This window comes from Rousettus aegyptiacus, unplaced genomic scaffold (genome assembly GCF_014176215.1).
Source record: "Rousettus aegyptiacus isolate mRouAeg1 unplaced genomic scaffold, mRouAeg1.p scaffold_m13_p_13, whole genome shotgun sequence".
Taxonomy (NCBI): domain Eukaryota; kingdom Metazoa; phylum Chordata; class Mammalia; order Chiroptera; family Pteropodidae; genus Rousettus; species Rousettus aegyptiacus.
In genome coordinates, this window is record NW_023416288.1 from 39,296,500 (window position 1) to 39,323,665 (window position 27,166).

The window sequence follows — 27,166 nt, forward strand, 5'->3', positions numbered from 1 at the left end:
ATGGTTTAATACTTTCTACTTTTGCTCCTGTGGCTTATTACCCATCTGACATCATTGACATTTTTTGGGGGGTGGCAGAGAGGAAGTATTGTCATTTTCCTTAGTGCCTACTGGTTAAGGACTAAGCATTCTGATGAAGGGTCATGATCAGAAGTGATTGTGCTCTGAAGCAAGTAACATCCTGTTTTTCTGAAAATAGTTTGGGATTAACAAATAAGAAAAGGAGGATGCAGAGAATAGGATCTGTTATCTCAGATTGTTTCTAAAACAAACCGCTTCGCAAAAGCGAAGATGGAATTTTTTCTATCATGTAATCGTCCTGCCTGCATCAACGCAGTGGGCGCCTTCAGCTGGGCTGCGGTGTTGGAAAATCCCCAATCTGTATAAGTTACGAGAAATACTGTCTTCATTTCTTTTTGGCAGAAAGGTCATTCATTCATCGATTTGTGAACCGATTCAATCATTCCATCAAACACTATCTATTAAGCATCTATCATGCAGAGATGAATGAATTGTGGACCTGCCTTGAGGAAGTCACACTTACCGGGCCCACAGACACACGAGCCTGTCCACTCCCAGTCACGCGGGGCTCATGAAACACAGGTTTGCTAATGCTGAGCCAGATCTCTGCCTGGTTTGGGGAAGATTTTCCTGGGGAGATTTTCCCAGAAGTGAGGATCGAGCTGACTCTTGGAGAATGAAAAAGAAGTTCAAGCTTTGGTGAAATAAATGAAAAAGAAAAAAGATTTCAGGCAGCAGCAAAAGTACACGCAAAGACACAAAGGTGGGAAAGGGGTGAGCCCACGGAGCAAGAAGGCAAGCAAAGCTGTTCCCGGAGGCAGTGGGATGCCGTCAAATGTCTTTAACCGAATGCTGTTTAGAGCTATGAAAGAAAGGAAAGAAAGAAACACAGTCCTGCGTCTCCTTCACAGACCCACGCTTCCACCCCGTTCCAAGACGTGTTTTCATAAGTGTTTAATCCCGTATTGAGCAGGGCCTATTGTTCTCTGTTCTCCAGGAAATGCTCCACAGTCAAAACATCACTTGGCATTCCATCCTCTGCAACGAGCGGGGCGGCTGAAGCTGTACTTTGTCTTGCAGTTATGACCCATGACAATTACATTACCAGGAATAACAGTCTTGAGAGCAAGATCCACAGATTTATCACTAGCGTTTAAATCAACGCCCAGTCACTTAAATAAATATCCACTTTGCTAAATGACTTTCTCCGTCAGCGTCAGCGAGAAAAGGCGTGCCCGAGAGCTTTAGTTTGACGTGAGAAATGAAGAGCCATGGCGTAGGGACGGGGGAACCGAAAAATTTCTCAAATAGTTAAAATAGCGATGCTCTGAAGCAAGTGGAGTATTTATGAACACCGATGTGAAAGCACTGGGCTCCAGGGCGTGAAGTATGTCCTAGTTACCTGGAGGCAGAAAGGAGAAAAGCACTGGTTAAGAAGCACAAAACACATTTGAACACGTGTGTCTGTTTGGAACAGTCGGGGGTGTTGCGAATGCCCCACCAGGTGGCTTTTTAAGTTCCCCCTAGTCTCTCATGCGTCTGCTTTCTTCCCTCACCGCTGTGGAGCTGCCGCTCTCTCAGGCCCGGCCGAGCGCGTTGATCAGGAAGACCAGCGAGGCTGAAAGGTCTCGAGTGGCCTTTGTCCTCCGTCTGCTGGGCTGGCCCGCCCTTCGATAGCCGCCGACATTACATGTGGTGTACCAGTCATGTCGCAGGTGGTGATTTCGTTTCATCCTGCATCAACACTGCGAGATGGCCATTGTCATTCCCGTCTCCCAGAGGGAAACTACCATTCGGAGGAGTCTAACTTGCAAGTGCCGCCTCGCTAGTAAGTGGTAGAGTTGGGTTTGAACCCAGGTAGTCTGATGCTCAAACCACGTTTTTTTTTCCCACCATAGCACACTCTCTCCCTGTGGCATCTGGACTGATAGCATAGGATTTGTGTCCCCACCTCTTAAATTCCTACATCAGGTTTCTTAGAGCACACTCTTTCCCCGCTGAAGCAAGAGTGATCCAAAGAGAAAGGTAGAGAGAAAAACGGAAAAATGAACACACAGACAAAACCCTCAGACTTATGCCTAAGACGCTGTGGCTATCACAAAAAACATCCATTAATCTTCCACTGCAGACAGGTAGCTTTGAGCATGTCTCTTAACTTCTCTGGCTCTATATCTGTAAACTGAAGGATGTTCTCTGTGGCTCATCCAGGCTTTGTATTTATAATTCAAATCGACTCGGCGCACAGAGTGGTGGGGTTGGAGTACATGGGCGTGGGCTTCACAGGTAGCGCCTAATATAGTTTTGGGGTTCGTATTACAGGAATATGGTATTTGGGGCTTTTTGAGCTGCAGTTATAGAAACCCAACCTGAACTAAGGAGCTTACGTTCCAACTGGGGCACATCATGAACTTCGAAGCTGGACTTCGGGAAGGGATTCTGCACGTGGGACACTGAGAACCAGTCAGTCTCTGCCTCTTGGCCTCCCCTCTCTGCCTCTCCTGGGTACTTGTCTCCTCTTTCTTGCAGAATACCCTTCTCTGTTTTGCTATCCAGGTGGCAGAAAATGACTGTCTCTTAGATCTGATGGACATTTTGCAGGGACTGATTTCCCTGGCTTGGGTCCCACTGGACCAATCAGTGGCAACTATGTGGAGTCACATAGTTGGGCCTGGGAGCTTCTGCTCACCTTCAACGGTGGGGAAGAACCATAGTTTGCTATTAGCTAGATTGATTCATTCCAGAGGACGAGAACGAAGGCTCTCATTTATCCAAGGTGATGGGTAAGGTGAAGAGATGTCGAAGGACTTAGATACACTCACAGCAAAGGAGTGAGTAGAGTAAGAGTAGAACACAGATTTTAGGTTTTTGTTCTTTCTGGCTACTTGAATGTATTCATTAGCTCTCATTAGGGAATCTACTAATTTGAGTAGACTCTGTAACCTCTTGGATGGTTAATTCTAAATACTAGATGAAAGAATCTAAAATAATTACTTTTCTCCTCCTCCCCAAAAGATGTCTTTTCCAATGCACACTCAATTGGTCCAAAGTAAAACTAAACTGAAATTGTCCCTTCCATAATAAACTCTCCTTCAAACGCTGACTTTATAAGACTATTGGAAAAGATTTTATTGATTTTAGAGGTGAGGAATAAATAGATCCCACATTTGTTGTAAGCCTTAAACCTCGTATCTCTCAGCTGTAAGATGAGGACTACGAGGTATCATTGTCGCTTTCTTAAAGGGCCTTGTGTCTCTACCAGAAGGATGTGATCTTGTTGGAGGGACCCAGGCACTTGGAACTGGGGAAGACATTCCTTTGTGTGAAACTTAGCTCAAACATGCTCTGTCACGCTTGATGGACTTGTTTATGGGCTACTTCCTTTCCACCCCAACCAGCAGGCCCATGGCTGCATTTCACAAGCTATTAAAAACACGAGCGCTCTCTTTTTTTTGTGTGTGTGGCATCTAACCATTTATTTTGAATATTACATATTTGGAAAAGCATTCAAAATAGAAAATGATGGCTTTGGGGGATTCTGACTATGCCCTGAGCAAACTAGATCTATAATCTGAAACATATTCACATTATGCAGGAATGATAACCAGGGTCTGTTGCCATGATTTTTTTCAGTACTTGAAAGGTTCATTTTTCTGTTTTTGGGGAATTATGTTTTGATTTCTGTTTTCCATAGACAGTAGCAGACACTCACCTCCCTTAATCATTCATGACCTCCCCTCACTGTTTTTATTTTGGCTCCAAAGCGTTTCTCCTGCTCCAAAAATACCCTTCAGAGCATCCAACATTTTTCTCAGTATCACTTAAACCAACACAATCTTCTGTTAAATTACATTCTTACAGTTTATGAAACATTTTTAGGAACATTTTATCATTTGATCCTCTCCTAAACCCTGTGAAACAGTTTATTATTCTCATCTCCATTTTACAGATGAGGAAACTGAACCTCTGAGTTCCGGGAGGTCACACAAGGTGAGATTTGTACTCAGGGCCCTACGTCTACAGAGCCTGGGCTACTTAATCTTTCATTCATCCATCCATTGACCCATTCACCCATTTAGTTACCCATTCACTCCTTCACTCACTCACTCACTCACTCATTCATTCATTCATTCATTCATTCAAGTTTAGTAGCAGTCATGTGGCAAACGGAGATTCACAGAAATCCAGTGGAATGGGACAGGCCTTCTGGTAGGGTTAGTACATAGGGTTTGCCTGAGGAGACATTAGCTAACTGTGGGTGTATTGATAGCGCCCCACTTGCCTGCATTGCAGCCTATTCAAGCTCCCATAGATACTGTGCATGTGTTGCTCTTGGCCGGTTGTATTTTTTCCAGTTAAGGCTAAAACTAAGCTGATGGCTGCAGAGCGGAGAGTGGGGGGACTCGGCCCTTATGTTGCTTTTATAAGGAACAATGATATATAGTTTTCTGAAGACCGAGAATGAAAAAGTGAAATAGATGCTGCTTGTAAACATTTGCATAATCGAATTTCATTTTGAGGAATAAAAAGTTCTTTGACTCTGGAATATCATATTCTGTACCTCCTTCCTGTCAAAGTAAACTGTCTTCGAGTTATGTTTCAAAGTTAAATCTGATTGATTTTACAAAAGGGACCAGCACATAAATGTGCACTTTTAATACTTACGGAGGACCCTTATCCTCTACAATGTAACAGCTTTACGGTCAGGCTGAGGGAGTCAGATACTCCCCAGGGACAGGAGGACTTGATAGACTAATCCAGTTAATGCCCCCGAGTTCTAAATGGGGGTCCCCCAAGAGCAACTAACACACCAGCGAGAGAGACAGGATTACCAGTGGGGTGGCGTGGGGGGATGGCTTCCTCTGTATTCTCTGGCCAGCTAAAAACAGCAGCACAAGTACACCCACCTTTTAAAAAAGTCACAGAGGCAGCTCCCCTCTCGAGCTCGCGACATCCCCTTGCCAGTTTCTGTCATTCTCCCGATTTTTCTGTCTGCCCTGTTCTCTTTTTCTGTTGGAGTGAACGTCTTTTTTCGAGGTTTTTTTTTTTTTTTTTGGTGCCCATTTTAAGAATGACTCCACAAATCACCCACAGACACCAGAAACTGCTTTTTTGTCAAGCCCGTTCTTTGGCACAGACAATGTACTGATGCAGGACCCATGCCTTCCTGTTTTGAAATGCACAGCAAACTAGAAAAGAAAAGCCATCAGGCGTTTCCAAAACTCCTGCCATGACCCCCAGCCCTGATGCACTGCTTTTACCCCTGAGAACTGGGGCTGGGGACAGAAGCTGCCAGATTCAGGCAAAGCGAAGCTACGAGTGTATCTTCTACACTCAAAGGATTATCTTCTGTGCGGTGGACAGGAGGGATTATTTGTGGACACAACCACATTTGTTTAACGTTTAAAAAGCTGCCCGAAGGGGTAATGCAGTGTCCAGTCAATATTCTTGAGATGGATTTCCAGGCGGGGGCAGTAGGCCTGGTCCCCGGATTTCCTCCCATTTGGTGGAGTCATCTTGAGAAAAGACTCACGGGTTTGGTGAGCTTACTGCATTCGCAGTGAAGTAAATGCCCTTTCATCTTCATTCATTGCTTTTAACACGAGCTCCCTCTGAGTTAATGATTTTTCAGAAACCTTAGTAAAGTGTGTGAGAATCTCTCCCTCCTTGGGAAGCAGTACCACACGCAGGATAGAATGGAGCTTTGGAATAGCAGACCTGGCCTCAAAGTTTATCTAGACACTTACTATTTGTGCAAAAGTGACCGAATGATTTAATTCTCTGAGCCTCGATTTTTCCATCTTATCTGTAAAATGGGTAGAATAATAGCCATGTCACAAAATTGTTCTAAGGATTAAGGGAGATGATATGTATAATGTAATCAACATTCATTTATTCCTTCCCCCCCTTAAATGTTTCTAAAGATAATTCCAGAAAAAAAAAGATTATCTGACTAATCAAATAATAGTGAATTTTTAAGTGAAGTTTGTGTACTAGCATTATAAATAATTTTATATTTGAAAGGGGAATATTTCCTATTTTAATACTAATATTTAATATTAATTAATGTTGATTATATAAACCATGTTATCTATTACACAATATCATGTTATATCTTATGCATAATGTAATATATTAATATGTTACTATATTAACATAATTAATATGCAATAAGTTAACATATAATATAATAATAAATATTATATTATGTGATATTGATTAATATTAAATATTTCAATAGTATCATTTAATATTTTAATAGGTAATGTTTTAAAGGAGGGAGAAAGATTGAAAGAAATTAAAGCAAGAACTTTTTACTGTGTTTAAAAATATTTCAGTTTTTATTTATCTATTTGTATCCGGCTTTGTTTTTTCAGTCAAGGGCTTCCTCTCTCTGGCGAGCATGGACCATTGTGCTGAGAATGTACTGTGTTTCGTATTCACATCCTTCAGCCAGCAAGAACATTAGGAAAATGAGCTGGTTCTGATGAGAATACATTGCCTGTTTTTAAAAATTTTCTTTCTGATTTTATAAATCGAGGAGTCCAGAAAATCTAGACGCGGCCTGGGGATTTTTGGTGCAGACATCCTTTTTCTGGTTTGGAACCGTGTACAAAGCAGACACTTGTCCCAGATACCACCTCTCTTTGTGACTGGTCTTTGCCATAAAAAAAGGTGTTGTTCAGAATCCAATGCGTTTTTGGGGTCATATTTGCCAGATTAGTCAAACCTTGACAATTTTGGTTCAGAAAGATGGGAAATGTGTGAAATTTATTTAGAATCTCAAAGTCTCATTGTTAAGCTACTGCGCTGTTTCCTCTCACATCAAGCTGTTGTTAAAACTCAGAGGAGAGTGGAATCCTTCACTTTCACTTGACAAACCCTTGGGAACCAGGTATTGCGAGCATCAGTCAGGAGCGAACAGGCCAGTGAGGGACCGCGGTGCCAGTGAGAGTCGGTGGCCTGGATTTATGTCCCGGTTCGGACCTCGCTAGCTGCGCGGCAGGGGCAAGTTGACCTTCTCTCCCCCATCCTCAGTTTCCTCATTGGTAACCTGACAATGACAGAAGCAACAAAAATGGATGATTTACTTGCCAATTAATATGTCAAAATGAGTAATTGGTCAAATATTGGTGTTTTCTGACTCCGGTTGTTCAAATATTAGTTATTTGCAACTTTTAATGCACTTCGAAAGCATTTTTAAAAGAATATTTGTTTGAAGATCTTTTGTTTTGTGGCGTCTAGGATAGTTTAGCAAATTCTAATGTACTCTAATGCTTTCTCTGTTTGCCTTTGAGAGTCCTTATATTTCTAATTTATTTTCAGTTATTTGTGAAGATGAACAAAGTTAGGAATAAAAGATAAAATAGAGCTAAAAGAACAATAACGACAATTAATAGACATAAACTATCAATAAAAATAATGCCTCTTTGGCCAGCATTTCTATAAATTTTATTGCAAAATCTTTTTATTTTTTCTACATTTTTGCTCTATAATATTGAGAAAGACATTAATATATTATTTTTAAAAAATGGAATAGGGGATAAGAAACTGAGGAATATTAGTCTAGACTGTTTCTTGTTATTTAAACATTGCAACATTGTGATGCCTTTTTCTCAAGACCATCATTGTACATCTAGATGGCGCAGGTCTCTCTATTTCACAGTTAGCTAGAAGGACAGGTGACTCAACTGCCAGAAAAGGCGCTTAAATCTTTTTCAAAAGCAAAGTACCTCGAAAGTGGTGAAATGTCTACAGAAAATGAATTAAAATAAAAATTCTAATTAAAAAGCAGGAAATCTCTCTAGGATACACAGACATCCATCCACATGTGAATTACTGATGAGAAACAAGAATTTCTGAACCACTTTACTTTCAATCAGTTTACTTAGAACTGGACATAAAAATTTCAAACTCACAAAAAATTGTGCTAGACAGAGTAGGTAGAATTGTCTAACAGTAAATATAATACTTGAAAACCAGTGGTCTGGAGAATGGACAAAAATGCAAAAACATGTAAAATTTTGGGTTTCTCTCTGAATTAAAAAACCTGTAAAATGCATAAAAACTTACAGAGTACCAAAACTGTTCAATAACACACCCAAATGACTACCATATACTAACAAAAAAATCCGTCTGGAAATATTCATTTTTATCTAATTACTCATTTGGCCGATTTGTTATTTCACCCAATTTGTCTTAAAATAATTCATATGTAGTCATAAGTTCCTACCTTGCAGGATGATCAAAGAGGATAAAATAGATATTTGTAAAGTAATGATCAAAACAGACAGTTAATAAACACAGCTCTTCATATATTCTGAGGTTCAAAAAACTTGATAGCATGCAAAAAAGCATAACAAAAAAGTGTCACAAATTGAAATAAACGTTAGGATTTGAGGATCGTCGGTGAACAGTTTCTATAAATTATCCTATTCAGTGTGTCTGACGTTTGCATACTTCATGAAACTGTTCTCTCTAGCAAAACGGAGAAGTACGTATGCAGTTGATTCAATTCTAACACTCATGACTTATTTGTCAATTCACACCACAAATCTTTGGTCAGCCTTGTTAAAGGAGGTAAAACCAGAGGCTCACCAGCTTCAGGCCGTTCCCTGAATTCTCCTCCCGGTCATCCGCCCTTGGTTTGTGGTGACCTGCTGTGAGCACTTACTTGCACCACGAACCAAGGCACCTGGCATTATGTGCAATAATAACAGATTTTTTGGTTATATTGCTATTTGATGGTTTATATACGTGCACATATTTTAGCTGAGCCAAGTTGATGCTCGTGATTCTTTTTCTTGTTTTTTTTTTAATTTTTTTATAACTTTGTGCTTTTTCTGTAGTTAATAATTATCTCATTTCCCGCTCCAAAGAGAACTGTCTTTGGTCCAGCGGCCCGCTGGTCACCTGGGGGACCCCCTCTTTTGTGCTCTTGCCCCATTGTGGTGAAATGTATCCTGGGGAGCACCCTGGGAAAAAATTCCGGGGTTTGCGTGTCTTAAAATATCTTTATTTTATTCATGCACTTGATTTATGGTTCACCCAGATAGGATTCTCAAAAATTTTTTCACTCAGCATTTTCAGGCCTAATATTGCCTCTAATATTATTATGAGAAATCTGATGTCATTAGGTTTCCCAGTCCTTTATATATAACATTTTTTCTCCTCTGGAAGCTTTTAAGATCTTCTCTTTCTTGTTCGTGTTCCAGTAAATTCATAATATTATGTTTTGGTGGCGCTTGTTATTTTATTTTATTTTTTTAGTTGTGCTGGGCGCGCACTGGGCCTTTCCAATTTAGAGTCTGGGAAATTTTTCTTATATTATTTCTTTTCATATATTCTCTTTTTTGGAGGGGAGAGGGAGAATGGGAAATTGGACTGCCTGAATAAATTCTCGATCCTATCTTTTCTATTCTATTATACATACTTTCAGTTTTTTGTTCTACTTTTGGGAAGATTTGTTTGACTTGACATTTTAACTTTCTGCCGACTAAAAAATATTTAGCTATTACACTTTTAATACCCAAGAACTCTTGCTTCTTCTTTCATTATTCCCTTTACATAGCAACCTGTTCTTGTTTCACAGTTTCTTTGAAATTCTCTGTTGCTTCCTGCAGTATCTCTGTTACCTCTGAGTTCTCTTTTGTCCTTTTATGCATTGGTCTTCCTTGGTTATCTTGGAGGCTTTCCTCAAATGTCTAGTGACCGTTGGCTGTCTTTCATATGTAAGAAGTTGGCCAATAGGAAGCTGATCGAAAGAGGTGTGTGTGATGCCTCCTTGTGGTGTGATCTAGCGGCTAACTGGCTCTTTATTTCATTGGTGACTCAAACATCAGTATCTAATAGATCTTTTCAGTGGGATGGTGCCTCTAAGGAAGGAGAACCCTCAAATCCTCTACCTAGGAGTTTTAAACTTGGCGGCTGATGTTCAGAGGTGAGTAGGAGAGGAAGCCTGCAGGTATTATCGTTTATATTCACTTGATCGCTAAGTTTTTAGTCTGTTTCCCCCCCCCCCCCCCCCCCGGATATCTGGGTCCTTGTTTTAGGAGCCTCTTTAGTTTGTTTCCCCAGAGACCATACCCTTATCTCTGATAGGGGAAATGGTTCAATCAATTCAGGATGAAACCTGGAGTTACAATCGACTCCAACACATACTTCATATAAACCCCCTGTTTTTGGGCATCCTCCCCCAGCCTGCCTTTTGGGTGTTTCCAGTGCCTGAGCATCTCCAGAGTTTCCCAGTCATCTGGCTTGCTTACCATTGATAGCGCCACCTAGAGGGACTTCTTGTAACCCTCCTGCACTCTGTTGAGGCCATCCACTTAACGCATGTATTACAGTAAAAGGTTATAGATGTCACCGAATACTATTGAAGACAGAGTTTGTGTTTCTGCTTTTCATTCTATTTACTGTTTGGAGATGGTTTTTTAAAGGATAAGTAGATAGAAATGTCTTTCCTATATCATCTTGAAAAGTGTAACTCTGGTGTTAACTTTTACATCAAAATACATCAGGAATGGAACACTGTTCTCTGTGATCGTACAAACAAATACCTGCACACTAAAGAAACTGAGCACACCCTCTTTTTCCTTTTTGGGTTTGGTTTTCATGGAAATTTGAACTCATGCGGACTATTGACCCTCAGTTTAGTTGCCTTAAACCATAAATGTCAAGTTAGCCAAAGACACTAAGTATTTCTGGGAGGATAACTGGTAATGAGGCAAACAGCACCTCCTGGTCAGTGGGCCCTTCCCTGAGAGGGTTTCTGTCTTTAAGGTCAGTGCCCCCTGTGGCTTATGATAATTTACAAGAACTGATGCTCTTCCTCTTTGTTTCCAATCTCTTATTCTGGTGCAAAGGGAAAAGAATTCATTTTCTAATTATTTCCGAGTGCTGATCCTGATCGTTCCTCATGAACTATGTGAACTTGGACAAGTCAAACAATTTTCCAAATTCAGTCTCTTCTCTCCTAAGCCAGAGAGACTTAACGCCAGAGTTATAGATAATGTTAAATGAATTAAGAACTTAATTCATTTATTTATTTAAGAAACATGTCTTAAACTTTTAAGTGCCAGGCATGCTTGGCGATGCAAAAATGAATAAGCCACAAATCCTTGAGAGCAGTTAGCAGGGGAGGGAAGCACCGGGGTGATTATTGGTGTACAAAGTGGTAAGTGCTGGGGTAGAGGGATGCATTACGTAAGTACAGTTGAGAAGTACCTAGCCCACCCTGGGGGTGTAGGAACGTGTCAGGGATTGCTCCTGAGGGGGTGATACCTGAAACTTGAGAGGCATCTCTTAAAAGGAGAATAGGAACTACTCAGGTGAAGAGGAAATAAAAGAGTATTCGTGTCTTGGAGGTGACACAAGCCAAATTACAGAGCTAAGACTCAACTTTGTTTGTACAGGAAAGCGAAAATGATTTCATGTGAATGAATTGCCCGACAAAGACTCTGACACTCCTGGAATGTTAGTCACCTACCTCCCTTCAGCCCCTCAGTGTGGTCTTGTTAAAAATTCAGGGGGTCCTCAATTCTTGGAGTCGCTCTGTCATATGATTCAGGTATAGCCACTGCTGGTTGTGTGTGTGTGTGTGTGTGTGTGTGTGTCTGTGCCCGTGCACACATGTGTGTGTAGGTGAGCTTGTGCTTTGTCAACTATGGCTGATTTCACATAGGTTTCGTTAGAAAGCCAGTCTCTTCCTCTTAGCAGTTCCATTTGACCTCTGCCATTAGTATATTAGATTAGAGTATAATCTAATATGCATGTATGTATTATATACACAAATATGCACTAATGTGGCCTATTAGGTTTCACCGTGCTTGCTTCTCTATGAACTCTCTGTATAATTCTCTATGAAAACAGCTGTCATGTTCTATGAAAATCCTTGTGCTCAGGCTGGTGCCACAATGGGGACTTTTTCTTAGCACCAAGCTAGATTTGCCTACTCGTGAATTCCCTGAGAAGGCATTCCTGCCAAGGGCTGTGATGGAATTGAGACATAACCCCCTCATTTGAGGCATATGGGGGATTCTAGCACAATGTTAAAATTCTGGTGTTGAGGTTAATGTGGATTTTTCTAATTATGTTGTCCACAAAAGGGAATGGGTTAATCATCTATAAGTTCTTAATCTTCTCTCTAAGAATCAGAGATGAGTCGCCATGGACATCCTACAAGTTGCTCTTTTAGTGTTTGTGGCTTCACTTATATTTTTCATGGAGATCATAGCTTGTCTTCGTCATTGATTATTTTAGAATAGTGGTAAACATTTTCTTCCATGAAATGTACCTATAAAATGATGATAAAAGTCGTAGAGATAAATAAGGCCTTCGTCATGGTTATTCTCCTGGGAGAGTGGATTTGGGTGCCTGCTGCCTTCAGATCCTGAAGTATGAGCTGTAAGTAAGATACTCTCAGTTAATTTCTTCCTTTTAAGAAAGAATTTCATCATGGAAACATCACTATCATGTCTCGTGGATACAATGTGGAATATTGTTTTAATTTGTACATGAGGTATCACTACAAAATAATGAAATTTATTTTCTTGGATGACTTGCAAAAATGGTTCTGAAGGTAGTTATAAATAAGTTTCAGAAATATTTTTTAGTATTAATTGAATCTTTTTTGTTTGTTTATTCACTCATTTATTGGCTATCTATCAAGGGCCTATTATCATTATTATTCCAACACCTTATTAGACACTGGGACTAAAAATGAGAATGAGACTTAGCCTGTTCTTTGATGAATCCACTTTGGGTGGTGAGAATGGGGTAGGCATGGAAGAAATACATGAACCACAGTATGATAAATACTGTTGCATTAGATATATTTTTATGTAATATATTATATATTATTCAATAGTGACCCATGTATGAATTGTTAGGGAAGTCTTCATGGAGAAAATAAGGATCCCCTTTCAAACTGACTCCCTAAACATCAGGATTGCATTGGGGAGATCTAAGTTCTGCCTTTCTTTTAAAAGACAGTATTCTTACTTTGTAGATGTATTTACAGTGACATGATGGTACTATATATTTGAATTTCATATGCCTATACATTTCTTATTCCTGTCATATACCTATGAATTTCCATATATGTATGGAAGGAGAGATTTCTGGATAAATTCAAAAGAAAGTCATTTGCCCCATTTCTTTTAGAAGTCGTGAACTCTGTGGTTATTTTTTCTAAGACAACAATGAACGTGAAAATCCTTTTTGTATTGTTTGAATAAGAGTTGCAATTGTTATTATTATTTCTACCTGTACCCATTAATGCTTTAAAATCAGATATTGAACACAGAGTTATCAAAATTATTATTAGTGGCTTTTTTTTTTCTTGTAGCAAATAATTTACCAGTTGAGATGAAAGGAAAAAACAGCAATAGACATTTCCAAAAGTATATTTTGCTTCATATTTTTAGGAAATGCTATTATACTATTTTGGGGTAAATGGAGAAGCAACAACTCATTTACCAAGTGAAAAGAATTAAGAACAATTCTAAATTCTTCAGGGTTGCCTTGTTAGTGTGGTATATTCATTTGTTAATTACTAGGTACAGACCTAACATTTGAGTTTAGCGTTGAATATATTGTCACATAGACATGATTCCTGCCCTCAGGGACTGAATGTACTAGTAGAGTGACTGAATAATTGTTTATTTAATTTTCTTTCTTTCTTTCTTTCTTTCTTTCTTTCTTTCTTTCTTTCTTTCTTTCTTTCTTTCTTTCTATCTTTCTTTCTATCTTTCTTTTTTTCTTTGAAGCAACCCTCGGTTGACCTCAGAGATTGCAAGGATCTTGTCAGCTTACAATCCCTTATTTTTTTATTTAGTTATTTGTTTTTTATGCCTACAGCACCTGGTCTTCCTAGATGGTCTCTCATCCAAGTACTAACCAAGCCCAACCCTGCTTAGCTTCTGAGATCAGATGGGATCGGGCTTGCTCAGGGTGGCATGGCTGTAGACAGAAGGAATAATTGTATTAGGCATGGCTTATGTTTCTTGTTGATGAGCCAACATGCACTAAAATTTAGTTTAAAAATTATTCAGTTTTAGAAAAGAGTGAATTCCAGAGCATGTGGTACAGAAGACCATGAGTACAATGGCCCTGAAACTCTCAAACTAGACCCCGTTCATCGTGATGACTGGTTTGAATCTGGAATCTTCCATATTGGAACAGCTATGTTTACATGCCAGAGAAGAGTGTGACCACAGCTCTGAAGCTGTCCCCTGACTTGTTACTGAATTTCAGGACCTGGACTCTAGTCTAAGAAATGTTTTTAATGACATGTTTTTCTGACTGTTGTATATTTTGTCCATTGTTTGTACATGTGGCGTATAGAAAAAAATAGGCTCGACAAGAAAATTAAAAACTAAAACTGAAAACTAAAATTAAAAACTAAAACGTTTTGATCTTAAAAATGACAGACAGACTTGGGGCCTGAACTCTAGTGAGAGAGACGGATAGCGAAGGGTTAACCAAGCTGGTCTTTAACATTAGAGAAAATAATCTCAGATGTGTTCGTAGTTCTAGAGGCTAGTCCTTCCACACGCCCACCCCACGTACAATCCTAACATTCTTTGCAAGTCTCGAACAATAGACGCTCTAGGAAGATTACATCACGTTGCCGTTTTCGGTCGGGAGAAGGCAGATTTGTGAATAGGATGGCCTTCAGCGGTTTTCTGCCAGTTCGGTCCTGTGATTGACACATACAAATAGTTCCTCCAGTGGCAGCATAATCAGGTATCGCGGCTGCTGTGTATGGTGCACGTGGCCGCCAGCCTGAGTGAGGTATTTGGAAGGCAGGGGATTGGTGAGGCTGGTTTTCAAGGCGTTCCTTCTTTTGTTCCCATCAAACCGCTTCTTTACAGAATCTGTCAGAAAGACAAGCTTAATATTGAGAAAGATTATGCTGAATCCCACTCAGTAAGCGATGAGGTAGTAATTTAACACTCTTGTGGCACGCTTTGGTCTTAGTTCTCTGAGTCCTCATTGAATGATGCTTGGTAAATACCAAGAGACCAAAGAAGTCCAGAATGCTCCCTAAGTCAGCCTGTAACTGAACTCTGCTTGTAGCAAATCTGGACGAAAGACCCTGAGTGGTTAAATTGTTTTTCTCATGCTAAACACTGCTCAGAAGTTAAAGGAAGAAAGTGGAAACAGGAGTTTGGGCTGTAAAGCCCAGGAGAGTTGGGAGGTTTATAGCAGGGTCTAGGGCCACGCCAGGGCAATGATTAAAAAACAAATTGATGCAATTCCCGCTATCATTTTATTTTTCTTTAAATGGCAGATCTAAAATTTGACTCCACTCTTAGCTACCTAAATCACCTACTCTGCCTTGTCCAGAATCTTCTCTCATGGTCAGAGATTAATCTCAAGGGGAGAAGGAGTGATCATGAGGTGGCTTTACCTTCGAGTTTGTCTTTATTTTCTGCATGTTTGGCCTCTGACATAATTACTTTTTCTAATTTAATAAACATATGGAATTACTTTTTCTAAACATGACTGAGGGAGTCAAAGTTTATGTTTCCTTTAATAAGATTACAAAACTTCTTAAAGTTGAGAGAGAGTTTTCCTCATGTGATAAAAAGTTCCTGAGAGATTTTTGATTTATTACTTTTTGAACGCAAAGACTCGAGCACAATGTTTTAATTCTCCTTAAACACCTGTGTATAATTTTAAGTATTCTTCATTTGATAGTTTATATCCATAGGCGACATTATATAGTGTGCTGGTCCCAGTTCCCCATTTTAAAGGTGGGAAATTTTATTTATACATATTCTGGCAGTTGTTTTTAGATTTTATTTTACCCCAAACATCCAAATATAAGTATGTATTTAAAAACACATGTAAAAATGCAATATAAAGTATCTCCTCCAATTCATTTTATTAGAATAGTATATGAATCCCCCAAATATATATAGAAATAGAAACTTGCAATCACAGCTGACTTTTTTTTTTGTAGTAGAATAGAATTCTTTGCTTTATAACATAACTTTCCACAGAGTTGATTTAAGTAGCATTCCTGCCCAGTTTGTTTAATAGAGGATTATGAATATAAAAAAATTCCTAAGCACTTTGATGTACGTGAAACATCTTAAGAGCATTTCTGTGGGGTGAAGTAAGGCATTTATATATTTGTCTTTCATTCGACAGATGTTTTTTAGGTCCTTTCTGTATGCCGAATACTGGACTAAATGCTCAGCACGCTGTAACGACATACCCTGGTGTTGAGTCACGTGTGGGGTGGACGTGTAAGCTGCATTTCCTGTTCCCCACGGCAAGGTCTATGGTGTGTTATGCAGAAGGGAGGACAGAGAGGAGCATCTAACGCAGACCAGAGGAGAAAGGCGGGGCTTCTTAACAGTGGTGATATTTGAACTTAATTTTGAAGGATGAGAAGGCGTTAACCAGTTGAGAAAGGAAAAAGATCATTCTGATTATAGAGAACAGCACGTAGGAAGAAGCCTCAAGGTATGAACCATCTCGACACTGGCCAGGACCTTGATGCGTGGTCAAGAAGGTGAGCATGAGAGAGTGCTAGAAGTGGACACTCTCTTGGTTATTCCTCCATCTCCCCGGCTGGTCTTCGTTTCCCTCCCTTAGTCCTTAACTTCAGAGTTTCTGAGACCTCAGTCCTTGGCCTCTCTCTCAAAATTCACACCATTAATGATTTCATTGAGTCTCACGGCTGTCCATGCCATCCCTAGGCCAACGGTTCACAAATGTATGCATTCTAGCCCAAATGCTCTTCCAGACTAAAATCTTAAACGCTAACCTATCTTTTTGATGTTTCTACTTAGGTGCCTAAGAGACCTTTCAGACTCAAAATGTCCAAAACTAAACTGTTACTCTTTTGTCACTAGCCTGCCCCAGCCAGAGACTCCCTTACTCACCTCCATTGATGGCAACTTTATTCTTCTAGTTGCTTAAACCGGAAACACTACGAGTTATTTTTCTTTTAATTAAGGTGAAATTCAAAGAAAATGAAATTCATTATTTTAACCACTTCGATGTGTACAATTTAGCAGCTTTTAGCCCATTCATAATGCGCCAGCATCAGCACTATGTAATTTCAGAATATTTTCATGACCCTAAAAAGTAATCCCTTACCCATGAGCCACCATTCCCATTCTCTGTAGAAGTTGCCCCAGCTCCTGGCAACCACTAATCTACTTTCTGTGGCTATGGATTTGCCTATTTTGGACATTTCATGAAAAATGGAATTACATAATATGCGGCCTTTTCTGTCTGGCTTCTTTCACGTAGCGTATTTTCAAGGTTCATCCATATTATCGATTAGGAGTATTTTTGATTTCTCTCTTCCTCTCACAGCTCACATTCACTTCATCAAGCACTTCTTTTGGCTCTGTTTTCAGGGCGTTCCTGCAATCTGGCCATCTCCCACTGCCCCTCTCCTCCGCCTCATCCCTCCTGCGTTACCAACACAGTCGCTATCTGTCTCTGCCCCGTCCCGCCTCCCTCCCGTGCACGCCCCACATAGCAGTCTGAGGGATGCATAACACCAGCAGCATCTTCTTGATCGATCGTGGTCCCGGTAGTAGCAAAAAATTTAAAAAATTAAAAATGGGTAAGTAAACAAAAAGATTCGTTAGTAATATGGTATTCAACTATTCTTACAAACTACCTTATTCTGTGCAAGTATTCAAGGGGGGAAAAAAAGAAATATTTAATTGAATTAATAATTACTATTTCCTTTGAACTGTTAATGCAAATAGCATTTATCTACGTCACAAAGTAAACAGATGATGACAAGGAAAGAATCAATCTCCGCACTTCAAGCTTAGAAGAAGAGTCTACTGCTTAATGGTTGCAATTTCACATGTATAGATCCTTTGTTATTCGGAAGAATTTTCTGATAGATAAATAATGATAGAATAAGCCAATGAAATATTTTTTTTTGGACACAACTTTTTCTTGTTCAAAAGTTTCAGCTGATAGTTTCAGTTCTCTAGAACATATCAGCAAGAAATCAGGAGTTATAAATCGGGCACCACGAACGAATCCTTGTGTAAGATTTCTCTTGCTTGGAAACCCATAATGTCTATTGTTTTAATTTTTCTCTGCTTTTCTAAATCTCCTGCCTGTTTTCTAGGATAAATACACCAACCATACTACATTAATTATATTTTTTTGTAAATTTGGTTTAAAATGGTAAAGCACATTAAATATGAACCAACATGATGTGGTTCACGCAAGGGATTAGTTACAGACGTATTTATAAAGTAACATAAAACTTCAATTTCCAGTCATATGGCCAACATAGGACACCCAGAAATGTTAGATACAATGAATTTTTAAAAATAACAATGACAAAAAACCTGAACTCCCCCTAAAACCGAAAAATCTGAGTCAGAGTGTGTCACTCCTCTGCTCAGATCCGGCAGAGGCTCCCCATTCCACTCAGTGAGGGCCAGAGTCCTCGCTGCGTCTTAGAAGGCCCAGGGGACCCTTAGGACTTTCCAGAGTTGGCGGAAGCGCCATTCCCCATCCAGACCGGCCCTTTCTCCGTTCCCATCCATCCACACAGGCCTTGCCGCTCCTCACATGCACTCCTCCCCTGCCTTAGGGACTTGGCACCCGCTCTTCCCTCTGCCTAGAATGGGAATCCACTCATTTCCTTCAGACTGTTGCTCATCGGTCGCCTCCTCACTGAGGCTTTCACCGACCCCACCCCTCATTTGAAATGGGAACAGCCCTCCCACTCCGGCACCCAGTCTCTCTTCCTTTGCCCTCGTAAGTTTTTCTAGAACATACATCACCCTCTAACTTGCCCTATTATTCTGAAGACAGCATTTTCCCCTGTGTGGTTCTCAGCCCCCCTTCCAAGGTCAATCTGCAGCAAGTTCACTGCTGAGCCTGCAGAGCCTGGTTCCTCACAGCACCTCTTACCTCTGACCACCTCCCTGATCAACACCCACAGCCTGGGAGGCTGAGAAGGGCCGATAAGGCCGTTTCCTGACATTTGACACAGTTTAATTAGACAAGATGCATTTTTAGCTGCTCACACTAGCTTTGAAAGGTGAGGATAGATAGCAAAGCCCACCAATGAAGAAGTTCTTTGGGAGAAATTGAAAGCTAAGAATTGGAAGAAAAAAATGTTAGAGAGGAAGAAACCTGTGAACACATTCAACACGACTGGCTTCAGATGGAGTGTTTCGAAGAGATCGAGATGATTTTGTGATCAGGTCTCCGGGTCCAATGTCTAATGTTAAAAAAGGAACGTTAGGTCCGTCTTTTCAGATGAGAGAGGTTAAAAAAGGGCGAGAATAAAACAGGAGGAGGAGGAGGAGGCCGTGAGAAAACCATGGCACATGAGTCACCAGGTCTTCCAAGGCGACGATACCGAGGACGAGCTGCTGTGGTTCGCAGCACAACGGAGGGAAAGAACTGAGGAGTGGACCAGCGGTGCGAAGAGAGCCCTCGAAGGCGAAGGCGCAAGGCTTAGGGGGAGGCAGCGGGACGGGGGCGGAGGGCAAGGTTGAGCGCGGGGCTAGGAGAGCCGCCGAAAGACCTCGCGGTTTTCGTCCATGCCTCTGCGTCCGGCTGAGCGCGCCCGCGGCTCGGTCCCACGTGCCAGCTCCTGAGTCACACGGGAAGTTTTTCCTGATGTTCCTCCATCTCTGGGTTTACGCGTGTAAAGAAACGTGCGGCGTCTTCCTTATGGCCCACAGAGGAGGCATGTTTTATAGTGCGTTTTCTGCCCTCGGCGGTTCCCACTCCAACATAAACTGTTTCCTCGAGAAAGAGGAAATGAAGGAATAGCTCATCTCCTCCATGGACAGAGCCTGGCTCAGGCAGCGTGGTTCGTAGAGCTCCCAACAGTGTCAGTGGGATGGGCTACCGGGGTTCAGTAGGGGTGGGATGTGGGGAGGGGGTGGCGCTGTGAGGGGTTCAGCTCCATCTTCTGGTCGCACACCTGCTGTGGACACTGTGCTCCATGGAGCAAGGGAGGGGTTTTTCCGTACTGCAGTGGACTAGTGTGTCAGAGGAGAAAAGCTGTCCTTTCTTCTCCCAAGGTGAAGATGGCAGAGTTTAGACAGCAGAGTCCCAGAACCACGCACACACACCGAACCGCTCAGATGAAAGGTGAAGGAAATCCTTGTTTTTCTTAAGCACTTAGAGTTCTTCTGATGAAAATACCATCTAATAAGAAAGTAACTCTCTCTCTCTCTCTCTCTCTCTCTCTCTGCAGCCTGAAGAATGTCGTAAAACTAAGACTAACTTGGACTTCGTAGCCAGGGACATCGTCCTGGGATCCCGAACACCTCCCCGAACTGTCCTCCACGGTGGGCCTGAATTTGAATGCGCGGGGGGGGGGGGCAAGAAAACACGAAGACAGATGTTGGGGGGCAGGGAATTTGGGGCCGGCACACGTGCGGCCACGCGCTGAGCCAGCTCAGAGGCCGGGACCCAAATGGAATCGACTCTCCTCCCATTGGCATCATTTACAGTTGGTCAGGAGCTAAGTTTGCGCGTTGCCTCCCAACTCAGCCTCGACTTGTGAGAGATGTTAGTGTCACAGAAGCAGAGTTAGGGAAGACAGAGTTGCATTAGTAAAATAAATCCCTTTAGACTTGGGTCATCCCGAAGATTCAATTTCAAGTGTTTTAGTGTAAACACATTTCTAAGGTTTCCTAACGCCAGCTGATATAGTCCTTTTGGGAGAAACTCAATGTGCCCAGATAAAATAGGGGTAAATGCCACAGAGAAATTCTCATAAAAGACAAATTATTGCTCTCTATAAAAAAAAAAAATCCTGCTTTTTTTTCTCCTTTTAGTTCAGGGCGTTAGATACTCACTAATATATACATGTATATAAAACTATCAGCTTTGGCTGGAGATTCAGGAGAGATGGCTCAAGAATAAAGGAGGACAAAGATTAAACCATAATCCTTTTGATTTAAAGAGACTAAGACTTATTTAAAACAATCCTCCCACCTTCGCAGCTGTGGTTCGTGCTCTCTGACATGCCGCGTGTGCATGTCCCGCCGAGGGACTGGAGTCGACAGCCAGGGTGAGTGACGCTCCAGCGCAGGTTCCGATGCCTTCCGCTTGTTCCCTCTGCGCCGTTTTCAGACCGTATGAGGGATGGCCGTTCCTCTCCGTTCAGTGGGGACAGTCAGGTGTTCACAGACTCCTGAGCTGAGATGGTCCGTGTTTGTCCAATTTTAATTCAGGAAACCCTTAGGGGAACTCTGTTCATTTGCAAATGTTGACTGTACTCTCCTTTGCATGTGGCTGCGGAGATCAAGTCTCTTTGCTTGAGGATTTCTGTCCCTTGAAGGGGGCACATCAGTAATGCAACAATAACTGTGCCTAAGTGACAATGGGACTAGGGAGATTGGGGAAGGCAGATCGTTCAGCTTGGGAGTGAGGCGCAGAGGGGGCTTCTGAGAAAAGTATCCATTGCTGACTTTAGGACTCTAAATTGTAAAGGAACTAGCTTGACTAAGCCCCAACCTTAATTCCCAGTGGGAAAGATTTGTTCGTCTTACCAAGTGATGGACTATGACTCGAAAACGTGTCCGAATAAGATTTTGCTGGTTTCCCATCCCCAATCCTGCTCCTTCCCCTTTAGTTCAGGGAGTTAGATACTTACTAACACCAGTTAGGTATCTCAGGTGTCAGGGTGTCATGTTAGTGCCCATGACTATACTGGTCGAGAGTCTGTTTGCTCAGAGGAAACACCTTGTGAAGAGATTATAAAGATGCCCCTACGTAAACTACTCCTGGAAAGTACATTAATGGACATGAAATTATTTGGCTAATGTCAACTCATCTTTTTAGTGATGAGAGCCAACCTTTCCTGGGAAGGATTTCAGAGCCATAACCCACTGTTATGGGTTGAGTTGTGTCTCCCCAAAATTTATATGTTGAAGTCCTTACCCCAGAAAGGGACTCTATTTGGGAATAGGGTCATTGCAGATGTAATTAGTGAAAATGAGGTCATCCTGGAGTCGGGTGGGTTTCTAACCCGAGGTGACTGCTATCCTTGTAAACAGGTGAAATTTGCACACAAACTCTCACAGGGGAAAGGCCACGTGAGGCGACGTGGGGAGAAGATGGTCATCCACAAACCAAGGACAGAGATCTGGACACGTCCTTCACTCACCGCCACCAGCAGATACAACCCTGCCACAACCCTGACTTGAGTGTCCAGCCTCCAGGACTGTGAGACAACACATTTCTGTTGTTCAAGCCGCCCAGTTTATGGTACTTTGTTTCAGCAAACTCAGTAAATCAACACGCCCGCCAAACTCTAGCGTCATGGCCGCGAGTGGAAGGAATAATTCCACTGTCGCCTCATTCTGTCAGCCATTCTGGGGCTTCTGCACTGTCAGGAGGCAGGCGCCTCTTCTTCCCAGAGATGCTGAGCCGTAGATGATAGACTCAGTGTAGCCCAGCATGGGGACCGTCTGACTTTTAAAAATGGTATTAGAGGAGGGTAAGAACTCACAGTTTAGCTTTCTTGTACTTTGTAGAATGTTAGACTGGGAAGAAAAAGAAGAAAGGAACAGCTCTCAAGCCACTTTAATAATACGTACTTTTAACTAGCAGTGAAAAGAATTGTATTAAATGAGATATTTTTAAGGAGAGAAAGTAGTTTTGTGGCTTTCCTCTTAAAATCACACACACACGCACACACATGCACACACACGCGCACACACACACACATACACCACTACCGCAAAACAAAACAAAACAAAACAAAACCCAACCCAATAAACTCTTCACTTTATTTTCTTGAAGATTTAGTAGTATTCTATGATCTTCATCTCAATTCCCTGACATAGATTTCAGTTTTTCTCTCAACTTCAGCCTTTAATGATCAATGTGTAATTCCATGCTTAGTTGTTAGTAGTTGCCCAAGAGGCAGGTAATTTACTTTCCCTGACTTGCAAAGGCATGTGTACTTGTCTAAGGGACAGATTATATAATACGATTTCACATTTTATTTTATCATGTGATAAGTTATTAGTATTACTAAAATCTATGCTTATAATAATTTGAATTTTGAATGTGACCTAATAGGAAGGACATTGACGAGAAATGTGTCTAGAAAGAGTATTGGACTTGGATTAAGAAAATCTGAGTTTAAAATGTAAGCTCTGACCCTTCTACCTCTGAAACTGTGAGCGGATCACAGAACCACACTGACCATTGTTCAAGGCTGCAGGATAGTGAGCGATCTCCTCCTGTGTTTATTCCGAGAATTAAAATGAGATCATGTACATCAAGCTAGCTGGCATGATGCCCATGCACAGGTACATCCTAAAAGGTAGCTATTGGGAATTCATTAAATTGAAGCTCTGGTAGGGTAATAACTGGATGTTTTCTGCATTTCGGTTGTCCTGTTTTTAAAATGCATGTGTCTTCTCAAATGTAAAAGCTTCTTAAAATTAAGTACAAAGGACTGAACCTGTAATCTATTTCTTAAGGCATCTAGTTTTAGGATGTCGTTTAGTATTTGTTGAGGGTTTATCGCATACCAGAAAGTGTTGGTCTATCGTCTCTTTTTGGTTCTTACAAAGACCTGAGGAGAGAGACACTTTCAATACCCCCACGAGGAAACTGAGGCTGAGAGGGTGACTGTTACTGCGCGGTCCCCAGCTAGGACGGGAGGAGAGAGCCAACCAAGGCGTCACGGGGTCGAGACCACGCTCTTAACCTCTGCCCTGGGCTGCCTCCCTGTAGCAGAAAAATTATCCCAAGTGCTACCCTTTCACTATGCAGATGATACTTCATGGATAAAATGATTTTTTTATTGAGAGAGAGAACTAGCGAAAGGAATTAGATTTATTATTCCCGCAGCATAAAGAATATAAAGAATGAAGACTTCTCAGAGATCACGGCTGTCTTTAATCTCATCTTGAAAGAAAAATCTTGGGAAAGGATAAATGAAAGTGCACGATGCCCGGCCTTGGGAGAGAAATGGTTTCCCACATCTGAGATGACTCACATCTTAACCTTTCTGCTCCGAAATCTCTCTTTGTATGTATCCTGTGATTTACTCTCCGGGTGATGAGCTCTGTAGCAAATTCCCGGCCAACGCATGCAGACATCATCCGATTCAGAAGAGACATGCACTCTGCTTTTAAGTGGTCACTTTCCCCCCTAGCTTCCCATATTTCTTTTCCCCTGAGGACACGTTGTCTACCGTGAAGTAGATTGGGAAGCAGAATTGTTTTCATGCAATAAAAGCGGCAGGTTGATTTCGTGGAGTTTTGCTACATCAGTTACAACCCAGTTGGTCCCTAGGTATCAGAAGCTCCCGTAACCCCCTCCTGGGATTATGGTTGTGCTCATATGATGCTAGTGTGGTAACGTGGCAATCAGGGTTCATCATCGCCCAATAATTAGGGGCTTACTCCCTTGATTTCATCTCATCGATCTGGGTCGACTTGCCTCAGACACATTTTTCTCTTTAAGATTATCTCCATGAACCCCAGGCTGACAGGAATGAATTCCGATAAAACCCAATAAATCTGACAGAAAAATGCGGAGTTAGAGATCCACACAGACCATGAGGACTGTCGCATTAAAGGCTCCCGGGGATTTTTTTTATGACTTTTTTTTCCCCCCTTCCCTCTAATGCTTGGTCTCTTACTTCCATAAATTGTGCAGGCTGGCTTTTCATTAACTCAGAAAGCTGAAATAATTCTTTGTAAAGAATTCTTTAGTCACACATGATTCAAAAGTTCACCAAGATCAAAGCCAGCCGGCTGCGTGGCGGGCCCGACACCGTATATTTCGTGTAAATGGTGTGGCTTGCTGCATTCTCAGCTGGACTTGTTCCAATTTCACATCCCCTCTGCAGATAATGGGACCCTCTGATAGCGTCCCCAGCACAAGGGGCAGCTCTGTGTCGGATCTCATCTCCCTCAGGAGCCCATACAGATGCTGCCTGTACGGGCCAGTGAAGTCATCTCACGTCCCCCTCAGTGTTATCTGCAATTTTATGAAGCATGGGAGTCATTCTTGGTCTGGGCGGGGGTCTGGGCCGGCGGGGTGGGGGAGGAGGGGAGCGGAGCAGAGAAATGCTTCGTTGTTCAGGCCCCTCCGTCTCCCTCGCTTTCCCTTCGGGAGGGCGGGATGTATTAAAGAGCCCCACAGGTGAGATGAAAGGAACCCAAGGACAACAAGCACAGACGGTCTCCTTTCTCGGGGACACTGCGCTCTTGTTCCCATATTGTCGTATTGTCCTTGCAATTTTCATTTAAAATATACGGGCACCGGAGGAAATGGTGTGTGGGGGACATGGGAGAAAGAACTTGACAGTCGGGCCGTAACAATAACAGGGCTGGAATAACAGAGGGCCTTTCAGGGGGCTGGCCACTTCCATGCACCCCCCATATCGTGGGCAGAGGCTCAGAGCCATTAAGAGACTCGCCACACACACCGACGGGAACGAGGATGGAGAGGCATGAGGAGAGTAAATTCTTGGCGATGCAGAAGAGGGAGGAACGGGTCTGGGCAGGTGAATGCCAGAGGCTCCTGGTGCCTCTTTCCTGTGTGCCTGTTTGCTACAGCACTGATTAATTGTTAGGCATGTAAATCGGTTTCCAGAAGAGTCCAAGGAGCATTCGGTCCCATACGTGGTCAGTAGTGGCTGTGGTATCTGAGAGAGCCCTTGCAGGGGCTCTGCATAGGAGGACCAGAGATGGAGGACAAAGACAGGAAATGACGGAGAGGCAGGGCATGTACCTGAGACAAGGAGAGGGAGACCTCAAGGAAGAGAGGCGGAAAGTCAGCCGCTCGTGGCTGGCGGGGTGGCCGCCCGCATCTAGTACCTTGCCAGGTGCGGAAGAGGGGTCGGCAGTCCTGCTTCCACTCGGTGGTCCGGGCAATTTGTCAGGCACTGCAGGAGTCCAGGCTCCATGGCCTTTCCATCCCACCACAAAATTCAAACCCTGCGAAGAAGAGTCGGGTTCATCCCTTCCCTTGACTGGCATGGCTTGGGGCCGAGTGCATTAACCCCTTCTGCCTTAGCTTTTGCATCTCCCTTACGGTTTTACGGTAACTAAGCCGTAGCTTATTTCGTCAGGATGTTAACGAATACGATCTTATAGGGAGCAATGCAAACACGTAGAAGAAACACTCTGGTTGCCGACACGGTGGAAAGATGGACAGCGAAGTGAGAAGAACAGAAACTGGTTTTCTGTCTCTCCCAACAATAGCTCGTGCATCACGGAAGGTGCAAGTCAGCCTCTCCTCCGCCCGCCGTAAGGAGCAAAATATATTTTCAAAAATGGAAGCATCTGGTTAAATATTAAATAGGAGAGTCGTTCTTCTGAGATCTCGCATGGCCAGCACTTAGGTAGCAGTTAAGTACGGCGGCTGTTGGCTTTGACAGCCAGGCACTTACGATGCTGTATAAATAATAACTGACATCAACGCCACGGTAGTCTATTTGCCAGTCTCGCCTCTCTGCGTTTTCTTTAGCGGGCTTGCGCGCGCACACACACACACACACACACACACACACTTTGCCTATCATAATAGCTATTGTCTTTCCCGCCCCCCCCCCTTTCTTTCAACAGATGTGTCCGTTTTTAGTTAATGCAAAGGAAATGGCAGCTTTTAAAGGTAGCCTTTTGCAGGGGGAAAGAGCTGTATTAACTGTAAAAACCTTTTAGTTGCACAGTTTTATATTCGGACTCCCCTCCCCAGGCATTGCCGGCCTGGGTCTGCGTTTCCTTCCAGCTTACTGGCTATTAGGAGGGGTTGCTGAGGGCCACAGAGGAGCAGCTCACGGGAGCAGCAGCAGCAGCAGCAAATGGCTGAGAAACTTTAGCTCTAGGTTCTTGGGCTGGGGACTAGAGGCACGTGGAGCCTCTGACAAAGTAATATTTGTGTGTTCAAAAACAGGTTTAATGGGAACGTTCTGTGCCAACCTGGGCTCAAGATGCTAATGGTACTGAGTTAAGCCATTGGCCAAATGAATACGGATTCACGCATACGAAATGGAAAGACAGTTGAAAGAATAACTTACCCTCTCAGATTGTCTCAAAATGTGATCAGCATGTGTGCTCATGAGACCATGAGATCCACAGGGCCACTGTAGGGAGAAGATTCAGCTATAACTTGGCCTCACACAAATCCACAGGGGAGAGAAACG

General features: G+C 42.3%; 1 long non-coding RNA gene and 1 pseudogene across 2 annotated transcripts; one reads left to right on the forward strand and one right to left on the reverse strand.

Annotated features, from left to right (window-relative positions):
* Positions 1–13,869: 13,869 nt before the first annotated feature.
* LOC118611173 lies at positions 13,870–13,988 on the reverse strand (annotated as a pseudogene).
* A 2,342-nt stretch (positions 13,989–16,330) lies between these two features.
* On the forward strand, positions 16,331–22,678 carry LOC107518555. Of its 2 annotated transcripts, XR_001598901.2 has the most exons (6): positions 16,331–16,546; positions 17,403–17,614; positions 20,064–20,133; positions 20,240–20,333; positions 20,994–21,061; positions 22,050–22,678. It is a non-coding gene; the product is annotated as an uncharacterized LOC107518555 (long non-coding RNA). The 2 variants fall into 2 exon arrangements; XR_004953963.1 differs by lacking the exon at positions 20,064–20,133.
* Positions 22,679–27,166: the final 4,488 nt, after the last annotated feature.